Below are 13,310 nucleotides of genomic sequence, written 5' to 3'. Positions count from 1 at the left end.
TGCTGCAGCCAATCTAGAAAGTCAACTTGGCTACCCCTGAGGGTGACTGCACACTATTTATGAACCACTGCCTTAGACTATTTAAAATGAAGGTATTTCAGAAACCTAATTTACTTTTCATTATTTCTGCTGTATATTGCCCGCCTGTGGCCTTGGATGATGATAGGCTCGCTGGTTTCATCTTCAAGTTCTCCTGCACTGGTACAATGGTGCAAACTTTGGGTTACAAACCTTCCAGGAGAATTTTTTCTATTTGTGAGAAAAATACCATGTCCACTGGAATTTTAGAAACCTGAAACATTTCTATTTTTTTTTTTATAAAACTTAAAATTTGGATCAAACTTGGTCTGATAGGGTCTGTGGACCCAGGATCTCAGACAGGGTAAAAAACCCAAACACCTGACAAAGTAGAAATGTAGTTCACTTTGGCACCAGTTTAAAATATGGAGGTTAGTTATGTGTACCCAAAGAAATAGCTCATTAGTCATTGTACAGGAATTGATATCTGCTGCCAAGAATTTCTCACGTTGCTACAGAATGTTCATACCACAAAGACATCAGACTCCAGCCAGGGCCTAGTGGAATTCAACAGGCCTGCAGCAGCTGACTGTAACCTTGCCAGCTTTATAGTAAAATAGCTTAATTCTGAAGAGAAGTTTTCAAGCTGATAAAATAAACTATTTGCCATTAGCTGAAAAGTTTACATTGACCAAGCTTGATATTTCCCCCTTATTTTGTAAAATTTGTTGGAAGGCACTGAGAGTAATCTTTAATACTCAGGTTTCAGAGGAACAGCCGTGTTAGTCTGTATTCACAAAAAGAAAAGGAGTACTTGTGGCACCTTAGAGACTAACCAATTTATTTGAGCATGAGCTTTCGTGAGCTACAGCTCACTTCATCAGATGTTTACCGTGGAAACTGCAGCAGACTTTATATACACACAGAGAATATGAAACAATACCTCCTCCCACCCCACTGTCCTGCTGGTAATAGCTTATCTAAAGTGATCATTGTGCTGGAAATGGCCCACCTGTTGATCACTTTAGATAAGCTATTACCAGCAGGACAGTGGGGTGGGAGGAGGTATTGTTTCATATTCTCTGTGTGTATACAAAGTCTGCTGCAGTTTCCACGGTAAACATCTGATGAAGTGAGCTGTAGCTCATGAAAGCTCATGCTCAAATAAATTGGTTAGTCTCTAAGGTGCCACAAGTACTCCTTTTCTTTAATACTCACACTCTCCAGCTCAGTTAGAACAGCCCATTAGGTTTTAAAATCCATTCGAATTCACATTTTTATCATTTCCAAAGAATCCACCCTTTCTCTTAATAAGATTTTCAAATGTCTGGGCTAGAGACAGATCCTCAGCTGGTCTAAATCAGCCTAGCAGTGGAGCTAGACAGATTTGCAGCGACTGAGGCTCTATGCCCTGATGATGATCTTGATTTGCACTGACGCAGGGAAGCAAAGGCAGGTGGGATTTGGGGGAAGCGCAGAAGATAGGGAGCTATGTTTCTTTGAGTGAGGGAGTTCACCCAGAGCAATCCCCTCTTCTACCCTCCTACAGACCAGAGGAAAAGTGGCACTAGGGCTCAATGTACTCAATCTTCTTTGAAAGATGTTAAAGAGGCCAAGTTCACATTTTTCCCTACATGGCTAGCACAGGGACCCCAGCCAATGGCTGCATATTTCCTGCTGGACCCAGGAGAGAGGGGAATCCAGCAAAACAGTATAGAGGATGGAGACATCTATGCTAATGGGAGAATTCAACCCTCTAAAATCTCAGGCCCCTAAATCCCTTTGAGGGGAAGTCTTGTAGAAAGCTCCATGAGCTGAACCTCAGTTTTCCTACCTTCTATGCCTCTCCCATAGCCTGGAGAAATATAGTCCATGCTGCCCAATAAAATTCGGTTTGATATATAATTAAAGATCATCTCTGCTAGTTGACTGATTCTTTTCAGCACTGCCTATATTTTCCAGCTGTAAAATTTTAGGGACCATACTGATCCCTGATGTAACTCCAGCTGACATCAGTGGAAATACAACAAGGGTGAACTTAGTCCTACATTTCATTTACACAGTAGTGTCCAATAAAGGAAGATCTTTAGACAAGGCTTGCTGATGACCATTTTGTGATCCGCTCTCATGTTGGATGTGCACATTCAAACTCTCTAAGAGCAGGGAATAACACAGCTTTTCAGCCGCAGAAGTCCCTTCAATGCAACTGCAAAAACAATTGTCTTCAAATCTTATTTAAAGGAGCATGTCACATATAGCTAGTTTCAACAAAACACATCACCATCTTTTCTAGGGAAAATGCATGCAACCTTTATAAATGCTCTGTGCACCATCAAAATTCCAGTTTTGTTTACCATGATTACTTAATTGCAGGGCAAAGAAAGTTTCTATCACCAAGGAAAAAGGATATTGTTACATTACTTTAGCATTTACTGTTCTAGGTAAATGAAGGTATTTACCACAGGACTTAACAAGGAATCTGGATACAAACTTTACAGCTGGGCTCAACTCTAGTAGGAACAAGGGTGTAGTAATTGCTGGATCCTGAGCTCACAGTAGAACACAAATATAGCTCGATGCATATTATATTAAACACTGAAAATGTTCTGTGCTGAACTCACCTATTGCACTTCCAAAAATGGATGGGAACTCTGAGGCTATGGCTACACTACATCTTCAGTCAACATAAGTCACGTCACTCAGGGGTGCGAATTAGCCACCCTCTCACCTCCCCCCCAGTGACATAACTTATGCCGACTTAAGCATCCGTGTAGACAGCGCTGCGTTGGTGGAAGAGCCAATTATACATCACTTCTGACCTTTGTCCACTGAGTAAGAGAATTTAAACTGCTGTAACTTACATGCTCTGGGGCAGCCACAATCTGGCCCTAACTGACATGAATTTGAAATTACCAGCTGATTAAATTTGAGAAATCAATTATATTTACTTTAAAAGTTAAATTTAAAAGTAGCTCCCTGCAGCCTAGTGAATGAAGGTCAAACAGAATATTAACACCTGCCCGTGCTGTGCGAAAGCTACTGCTTTCGTAGAAACGCAAGTTGATTTTACACAGTCCTGAAACCCTTGAGTTTCATGAGAGCATTGAGCTCATTCAAAGCCACAACCCAAAGTTACACACACTTTTTGTATATGGATGAAACTTTCCTGGCTTTCTTCCTTTCTCGCTACAGGTCTTGGCTGCTCATGGACATGGGGCATGCTGGGATGTCTTAGCCTCACTGAGAGGTAAAGGGCCTGTAGAGTGGCAGCCTTGGGACCAGTGGAGCCCCCTCCAGACTCTCTGTGGCACAGAGAGGTGAGAGAAAAGGCAATTCTCCTGGCTCCCTACAGAAAATACTAGTAAGTGTGGGGGTAGACAGGCCCTACTGACTGGCCCTCCAGTAAAGGATGTGTAAATGAAGAGGTTTGATTGGCTGTCCCTGAAGATCCAGAGGCAAGAAGGCCAACCCTGCTGAAAAAACTGAAGGGGGTAGTTGGGGAAAAAGTTGTCGTGCCTCATCTCCTCCCACCAGCCAATGTTAGAAGGTAAGACAGGTGTCCCGGGCTTGCAGGATTGGTGACTTGGTGCAGGTGTTTGGGGCTGGCTGAGCTGACACAGCCATGCAAACTTCAGTTCGTTTTATCTTTAAAGCCCGCCCACAGTGCTATATTCAAGCCATGGTAGTGTTCTGGGTCTTTCACTTTCATGCGTATGACACTTGCACGCACGCGCTCTCTCTCTTTTTTAATAGGATTTCTGGAGGAAACTAGATGCTTCGGTCAAACTGTTTTCACCAATTTTTTTAGTACCGTGTGCTCTATAATTTGTTATAAATAGCTTCATAGCTAGGAAAATAAAGGCCCAAATCTTCCCCTGCATCTGCACTCCTTGAGTTACACCACCAGTGCAAGGCATCCTGAAACCCAGCACAGACAACCATGCATGATCACTCCACTAGGGGGATCCTTCAGAAGCACAGAGCCAGCATAATGATTTCTATGCTGCCCCACATTCCTTGTGGCCACAGTAGGGGGCATGGCCAAGTCTTCCCAGCAATCCCAACCTGTCTGCCTTCAGACAGCTCTAATTTATGCCAGGGAACTGCCCTGACATGTAACTGACTCAGAATCAGTGAATATCCATTCCTCCCCTTCCCTAAACTCCTACAGTCATCAGCCATAGCTATGAATCCAGGCCAAGTTTCTCTCTGTACATGACAGATAACTTAATTGTATCAAGGATCTGATTAATAACACAAAGGAACTATGATAACTTAATCAAGCTTCTGGTCCAGATGATGAAGATACCCTCTATACTGTGAATTTAACTTTGAACTGGAGAACTGAACATATTATTGCATTAGAAAATGGATTTTTTAAATTTAGTAAAAGTGGCTTGATGGGGAGAGACAGCCTTTTCCAGGGTTTTTTTTTTTGTTTTTGTTTTGTTTTTTTTTAAAGGGTAGCTAAAAAAAAGTTGGCTGAAACACAGTCAGTTTCTGGGTTTGGTTTTGTTTTGTTCCTCTGTCGTTACAAAGTCAAATTTATGTTTTGAAAAGTAAAACACTGGAATTTGCAATTGCATTGTTGGAACAAGTTGAAATGCCCCATCCGTTGTGTCGTCAATCTGTGTTCCATCATCAAACTGCTACAATTTAGCAGTCTGGATGTAGTGGGATTGGGAGATGTATTTCACATCTATGCTGGCTTGTGGGACTAGCAAGAAACTGTAAAGACGTTGAGCCATTGCGGAGAAATGGCTTCTTTTCCGGGGGGGGGGGCAGTAACGGGGGGGAAGTGGGAGGAGTCGGATAGGGGGCGGGGGCCAGGCTGTTGAGGACATGTGCACAGCCTTCCCCACCTGGCCCTCCATACAGTTTCGCACCCCAATGTGGCCCTCAGGCCAAAAAAAGTTTGCCCACCCCTGCCCTAGTGGCTAAAGCTGAGCAAGCATAAGATAATACAGGAAGAGGACATGAATAGAAGTGTGTTGATATTGAAGAAAAGGCAAACGGGATCAAAGATAATGTAGTGAAAGCTAAAGACTGGCAGTGAGAAGTGGGAAATACCGATTTGTTAAGAGTGGAATAGACGAGCTTAACTGAACATGACTTAAATGATGGTGCCTGCAGAACCATCTCTGGCAATTATATTAAAAGATTCCCACATGAAGGAGCCCTATTAGATCCTAAAGCATCATCTGTCTTCCATTGAAGCATAATGGTAAACAGCAACAAGATATGCTCATCAGGCTGTTTGTCTCAATAAGATTGTTTACTTGGATATCATTCAAGTCATTTCATCTACTAGTCTGGGAATATAATCTTCAAGATAATGTGTATGCCATCTAAGGTGGTCATCTATCATCTTTCACATAACTTTGAGTGAAGTTAGAGTTCTTAACTACATTGAAATGCGTGGGGGAAAGGTCAGATGAGAGAGGGCTCGCCCAGCATTCTGATTAGGGCTAAGTGTATTTTGGGTAACTCAGATAGTCTAGTGGGATATTCTTGTGTGAGGAATTCATATGCCTCTGCATCTAGACTAAGCCAACCCTTGTTATCTTGTTGATTAAGAATGTCCTCTCTTTCTTTCTTGTACTGTCAAGCTGGATCTGTATTTAAAGCTATATGCCATCATCTCCTTGTCTGATGAATTAATTCTAGTGCATAATCTCTGCAGATACACCTTTATCCACAAAGTTTAATACTTATGTTTGAGCTAAATGTGGTAAGACTTTGATTTCCTGTTTTGTTATTTTAAAATATTCTTTGTGTATCTTAAGAATGAGATCATGGAACAGACCTACTTCCACTGTTACCTGTCTGGTAAATGCCTCTAGAGATTTCTCCACTACCACACATAACAGGGTTGGGGTTTTTTTAGTTTAAAGGGTTGTTGCTAATTAACTTCTTTTCTTAGCTGAAGTACTGTGCTGAGTGTGGTTATGCAGATCTGTTTCTACAATATACACTGTTTTAGGTCTAACTTCTGCCCGCACTTACACCAAGTCAACTAATAGGTTGCATGGGTATAACTGGATGCAATTCGGCCCTTAATTTGAGATTCCTCAGTTAACTGATCCTTCACTTTAAAAGTGTAATAAGTTAGGAGGTGGTGCAAGTAAGAGTCCGTTTGTGTAATTTCTGCTGTTTCCATTCCTTTGAAGTTCTCTGCAATAACTAATCAAGTCCTCTTTTTCCCACACTCCATTTTTTCTGCTATCATAATATGTCGGGTGTGCCATTTCTTAGGCCTTTGGGTTCTATATGTTCCCACAAACAACATTTTTTTGTCTGATCTGAGACTTTTACATCTTGAGGAAAATGTTTTCCTTCTAAGAAGATCTGCACACATCTCCATTTTTGGAATCAAAGTTTTCACTTTAAAGTATCATAGCCAGAATTCAAAATTTTGGAAAGGAAAAAAAGGAAAAGAATGATAAAACAAACCATCTCCAAGTATAGGTCTTCCTGTCAGAACAGCAGATCCCAAAACCATTGCTGCTTTTTTACTATTACTTGTTCCTCAATAGAAATGCAGACAAAGCCTGCCTCTACCACAGACATTTTGTAACTTGTATGATCAAAACAGGCCAGACTTCAAAATGTTGAACAGCAAATTAATTCTACTGCAACAAGTATTAAAACGAGTCAAGTATATATAATAAAGAGTGAATTAGAAAGTTGGAATGGAATTATATTGATCTGATTATAGCAAAAGTTATTTCTGCCCTGGTTAGAAAGGGGAATAAGTCCATCAGACCTTTTCTAGATAATAAGATTGTGTCTGTGTATGTTAATGGTTGGTACCTAAGCAACAGCACTTACTGCTACTAACAAGGTACTCTGCTCGTGCACTGTCATCTGCCATGACAGCAGCTTTGCTGCTTCTTGTATGACCACTTTGGCCTCTTGCACCCTATTCCCACCTTGTGCATGTCTCTGCATAAGTGTTAATGTTGAAGATCCAATTTGCAACCATTCCCTACATGTCAGTGTTAGGGAAGAATGCTCCTCCCCTGCCATTCATAGGGTATGTCTACACTACGAAATTAGGTCGAATTTATAGAAGTCGGTTTTTTAGAAATCGGCTTTATATATTCGAGTGTGTGTCCCCACAGAAAATGCTCTAAGTGCATTAACTCGGCGGAGCGCTTCCACAGTACCGAGGCGAGAGTCGACTTCCGGAGCGTTGCAGTGAGCGTAGCTATCCCACAGTTCCCACAGTCTCCGCTGCCCATTGGAATTCTGGGTTGAGATCCCAATGCCTGATGGGGCTAAAACATTGTCGCGGGTGGTTCTGGGTACATATCGTCAGGCCCCCCTTCCCTCCCTCCGTGAAAGCAAGGGCAGACAATCGTTTCGCGCCTTTTTTCCTGAGTTACCTGTGCAGACGCCATACCACGGCAAGCATGGAGCCCGCTCAGCTCACTGTCACTGTATGTCTCCTGGGTGCTGGCAGACGCGGTACTGCATTGCTACACAGCAGCAGCCACCCATTGCCTTGTGGCAGCAGACGGTACAGTACGACTGGTAGCCGTCATCGTCATGTCCGAGGTGCTCCTGGTCGCCTATGTGATCAGGAGCGCCTGGGCAGACATGGGCACAGGGACTAAATTTGGAGTGACTTGATCAAGTCACTCTCTTTAGTCCTGCAGTCAGTCCTATTGAACCATCTTATGGTGAGCAGGCAGGTGATACGGATTGCTAGCAGTCCTATTGCATCATCTTCTGCCGGGCAGGCAAGAGATGAGGATGGCTAGCAGTCCTATTGTACCATCTTCTGCCAAGCAGCCATGAGATGTGGATGGCATGCAGTCCTTCTGCACCGTCTGCTGCCAGCCAAAGATGTAAAAGATAGATGGAGTATATCAAAACAAGAAATAGACCAGATTTGTTCTGTACTCATTTGCAAACCCCCCCTGCCCCCCCCGTCTAGGGGACTCATTCCTCTAGGTCACACTGCAGTCACTCAGAGAAGGTGCAGCGAGGTAAATCTAGCCATGTATCAGAGGCCAGACTAACCTCCTTGTTCCAATAAGAACAATAACTTAGGTGCACCATTTCTTATTGGAACCCTCCGTGAAGTCCTGCCTGAAATATTCCTTGATGTAAAGCCACCCCCTTTGTTGATTTTAGCTCCCTGTAAGCCAACCCTGTAAGCCGTATCGTCAGTCGCCCCTCCCTGTGTCAGAGCAACGCAAACAATCGTGCATCTGAGTTGAGAGTGCTGTCTAGAGCAGTCACAATGGAGCACTCTGGGATAGCTCCCGGAGGCCAATATTGTCGAATTGTGTCCACAGTACTCCAAATTTGACCCGGCAAGGCCGATTTAAGCGCTAATCCACTTGTCAGGGGTGGAGTAAGGAAATCGATTAAGAGCCCTTTAAGTCAAAATAAAGGGCTTCATCGTGTGGACGGGCGCAGGTTTACATCGATTTAATGCTGCTAAATTCGACCTAAAGTCCTAGTGTAGACCAGGGCATAGTGTCATCTATTGAAAATGGCTATTTACTAAACATAATAGTGTCCACCTTTATAGCAACTTTCACCAGAGGATTAACTAAGATTCACAACCCCTCAGTGAAGTACACTGGGCATTTCTGTACCCATTTTACAGATGAGAAAATCAAGATGCAACAGGTAAGTGACTTGCCTAAGATCACATAGCAATGGTCCTCTCAGAGCTGTGGAATCCAGTCCCCTGATTAAACCACTAGGCCACAAGGAGCATATAATATTCCTATTGTAACTGTATACATTTGCCATTGGATTGTCTTTGAGTTCTGGCTGTGTGTTTGATCATTTGACCCCCTTTTCTTTCTTTGACAAAATTAAATCTGTCCTGCACCAATCAATAGCAAAGTTTCAATAGTTACAATTTAACTCTATTTAATTTTATACAGATGTATTCAGAAACCTTCCAAGCCTTTATATCAATTGGCTGTTTTTATTTTATTATTATTTAGTGAGTGCCAACAGTGTGTCAAGCAGGAAAGCACAGAGAAGATATAGCTCTTGACCCAAGCAGATCATAGTCTACAAAGGATAACTAAACAAGAGTTAAAAACCACGTTAAAATACACTGTATTTTACAGCTACAGTCACAAAAAAAGACAGGGCCAGGAATAGCATTCCTGCTGCAGCTCTTCCTTGAGAGGTTCCAGAAGAGCAGAGGTAAAAGCTACATGAAGCCTTGCTGATGGATCGCCACATTTCCAAGTAAGATTCATTTACTTTTTCAAGAAAATCTAAGTTGTTGAAGCCTTCAAAGTGCCTAAGCACTATTGACAGCTGTGAAGAGTTTTCCCCCAGACACACTGTCTGGGATTCTGCCAGGGCAGCTAGCCTCCCTGCAAGCTTTCTGTAACTTACTCTGCCACCTACTGATGGTGTGTCACTGACATAAGCCCAGTCATTGTGGCTATCTACAGTAGCTCTTGGTTTAGGAGGACAGCTTGTCAGCATGGGAAACAATTGTACATAAACCAGCAGTCACTCTCAAAAGTTACATTAATACCAAAAGTCACCTTAATTTTGTCTTCTGAGAAGATGGGAACAGCTGTCTAGTTCATGTTGTGAAATGTGTCAGCCATTGGGGCACAATTTTCAGAAAAGCTGTCCCTCTTCCCTACCTCCTGTAAATTAATAAAGACCCCCAAGATGCCTCCACTGCTCATCATACAGCTGATAGAAGGTCTTGTCACAAATACATATTTTAGCTACAGTCGCAGGCCTGTGTGACGGACAGAGAAACATGAATGAGAGAATAAATATTTATAACTTGTAGTCACTCGTGTTCTTTTTTTATTGTTCATTCAATGCAGATTTGTACCACAACAAGAAAACTGAAATTCTGGGTAGATTTCAGCATTTATGATTCTTCTGCAGTAGAGATTTCAATTACTGGGGGTAATTTCTACTAAATGGAATGTTTCTTAGCTAAATCATGTGGTGTTTACAAATGTCAATCTTGCAAAAACAGGAATTTATGCATTTTTTGCTTAGTACCAAACTGTGGGGAAGGTTGTCTTGGATGCTGTCAGATTATTAATTACATCTTGAACTCCAACAATGACTCTCAAAATAGATGAATTTTGGAAGGTAAAATACTGGCTTGGACACTTTTCCAAGAAGAAAATATGATTTACCAGCTGTCCCAGCTCTTCTAGCTATTTACTGAAATGTTACCAAAGGTCATTTGTGCCTTGCATAATGTGTCGTGTGTCACAGATGCAGGGAATGAGGGTTGAGTTGCAAAGTTGCTAAGCAAATATAGAGGAAGAATTGGCAATCAATTTAAAAAAAATCCTATTCCAGTCACATCATCTTTCTGTGATTTGAAGTCCCAGAGGCATTTTTCATTCAGTTGTAATTACTGGGGTTGAGCCGGGCTGGTATACACCAAGCCCCTATGGGGCCAGTACTGTGCCAGGTATACCGCGACTTGGAGACAAGCATTCTAGGCGTTTCAACAGCTAGGTGTTACAGATGCTAGCACTGCTGGGTCCCAATGACCACTCAGACATAGGGCTAAGTGAAAGAATATTTTACTAGAGCTGGCAGGAAAGGGAAAGGTTGCAGATACCCGAGTACAGAGGCTAGTTACAGTTCCAAGTGAGCAATGGCAATAAATGTTTAGGCCCTGGACAGGGTGTGAAAGAAACTTAAGTCTTACTGGTAGAGGGGCCTGGCTCCAGGCCTGCAGAAGGGGCTGGGCCTGGGGCCGGGATGGGGGGGGGTCAGCCTCCTGCAACCAGCCCTTCAGCGCTGCCTGGCCCATGCCACTCGGGGCTCTGGCAGCGATTTAAAATGCCCAGGGCTCCGGCCGCTGCTGCTGCCTCCCCATTCTCAGCGGCCCGGGGGGGCCCGGCTGCAGCAGCGCTTCAATGTCAGCTGTGTATGGGCCTGTACTGGCGGCTGCCACTTACCAGTACACTGTACCGGCCTGTACTGGCCCACTTTCACCTCTGGCCCTGGAGCAGCCTAACTGAGAGTCAAGGCTCTTTAGACCGAATGCCTGCAGTGCCCTCTCCATTCCAGTCTCTATTCAAACAAATAGGAGGTTTCTGCTTCCCAGGCCAGCCTTAGTTCATGTCTCTCATTGGGATCTGTCTGCAGCAACTCCCTCCCCAGTCACTGCTGCTCTCCCCTAAGCCCCACACAGACGTGTATCTAGCTGTAACATCCAGCATCACAGCCTGTTCCACGAATGCCTCTGCACATGGTTCTGGGTATTCTTGTCTGTATCTGGCTTCCCTGCTTGCCATGAAGTCTCCGCTTCCCCACAGAGCCCGGCTACTTCCTGGTTCAGGACTTTCTCTGAGTGGGGTTGATGGGAGTTGTATTCCCCTGCTTAGTAGATCTATCACACAGTGCAACATTGCCCAAGATAGATTTTTTTCCTCTAACATAGAAACATATTTTACTACGAAACTTGTTAGGAATGCAGAAAGCCTCTTGTGTGATCGGTAAAGTTTTAAGTAGATGTTTCAAAGCTCTTACAGGCCCAGTTCAGCCACTTATTCTCTCCATTTCCCAACACTATTATTTATTATTACGGGTAATGCCGATCATGACCTCATTTGGTAGGTGATGTACACACAGCCAGTGAAAAGATGGCCCTTGCCCCCAAAGAACTTATAATTTAGGTATGTAATGAGACAAGTGGATACAAAAAACTGACTGGGTGGGGGTGAAACACCACAAGGTAACAGAAAGAAGTTTGTTTAATACAATCAGCATTTTTCTAGTAGCCTGATCCATCCCTGGTATCCACTGTAATATGACTACATCCTCCCTCACTGGGGGCTCCTCAGTCTACTTTGCCTTGTTACCTGGGGTTCTTTCAACCCAAAGCTCTTGGTAACTTTTATTCTGTGCGAGGTGGTGTCAGGAAATAAATCAGGGGAGACATGGCCGTCCGACCGGTAGATGGCTGGCACAAACAGGACAACACAAGAGTGCTTTCACTTAAAGCTAAACTTTACTTAGTCTCAAGCACTTGTACACATCTGCAACAGGTTAGTAAAACACCCCTAACCCTTGATAATTACCAAAGCTGAGTGTGGCTCTCGAGTGGCACAGCGGCAGCCCGTCTGCTAGTGGGGAACACAAGATGCATCCAGAGGGAGAGTCCAGTCCTGAAGAGGCCCACCACCTCAAACTTTTCCCCCTTATTTATACATTGGTAATAGAACGACATGGCCCTTAAAGAAAACTTGTTAAGCAAGCAGTTCCAATGGGCAAGCAAGAGGCTCCTTCTGATTATCGATTAACCAGGTGTGGGTTTTTCCAGAATTTGCAGACTTGAGGCCCCAATAGACATTCCTGGGGCACATCCTGCTCTTCTAAGATGCATGTATCAGCATCAAACATATGTATAAATCTGCATGTATCAAACACAATTCTTATCAGGAAGGATGCAGGGTCAAGCTGCCCGTTCTGTGGCACGCAAACTCCACCCTCCCATCCTGCCTTGGTTAAGCTAAGCCTGCTGACTTGGCTAATTTATAGCCTGCTGACTTGACTGCTTTTAGCAATAAGCCATAGTGGTTTCAGTTACTTTACTGGTTTGCCAAAGTCTCCCCGTACAGCCTGACCAGTTTGTGGGGGATGAGTGCTCTTCCTTCCCTCATCACTGGATTTGATATCACTTTGTTGAAAGTGTTGTCTCTTCATGATTGTTGCTCAGTTTTGGTGTTTTCTGTTTGCTCAGTTTACCTTACTATAAAACATGAACACCCCCTGGTCTGGGTATGTTAGCTATCTGATCCAATATCTCACGTAGTGCCAGGTGATTTACAGACCCTCCTGTATGAAACTTTGCAGCATCATACTTTGAAAATACAAAACCAGAATCTCCCTTTCTCTCCATCCAATATTTTAATTTATGAATGATAACTCAGAACTCAAAGGGATGTGCCTTCCTCCGTTTGAAATGTACATGTTGCCCTACCAAAAGTTTCCTTCATTTTCACTACTACAGTGGCTCTTTCTCCTTCTAAAACTAGGATTAAGCTCTAGGATAATGTTAATGGCTCACAATCATTGATTCTTTGGACTGTGGGGATTCTCTAGAATGCCCTTGCTATTCCTTGCTATGCCTCCATATTGAGATGCTTTTCCTTCTAGTGACTAGAGCTGGACAGAGTTCCCTCGGTGGCACGTCTACCTTTAGTTCGGTGCCTGAGAAGAGGTCACTCAAAATATGGGCTATCTGCTCCTGCTCCAGAGGCTGAGTACACTGCTTCCACAGCATTGCCAACCTGAGTGATGAGGCATCATGT

The sequence above is a fragment of the Caretta caretta genome, chromosome 11 (assembly GCF_965140235.1).
Source record: "Caretta caretta isolate rCarCar2 chromosome 11, rCarCar1.hap1, whole genome shotgun sequence".
In the NCBI taxonomy this organism is placed as follows: Eukaryota; Metazoa; Chordata; order Testudines; family Cheloniidae; genus Caretta; species Caretta caretta.
The sequence above is the reverse complement of the archived record's forward strand: the minus strand, read 5'-3'. Positions refer to the sequence as shown.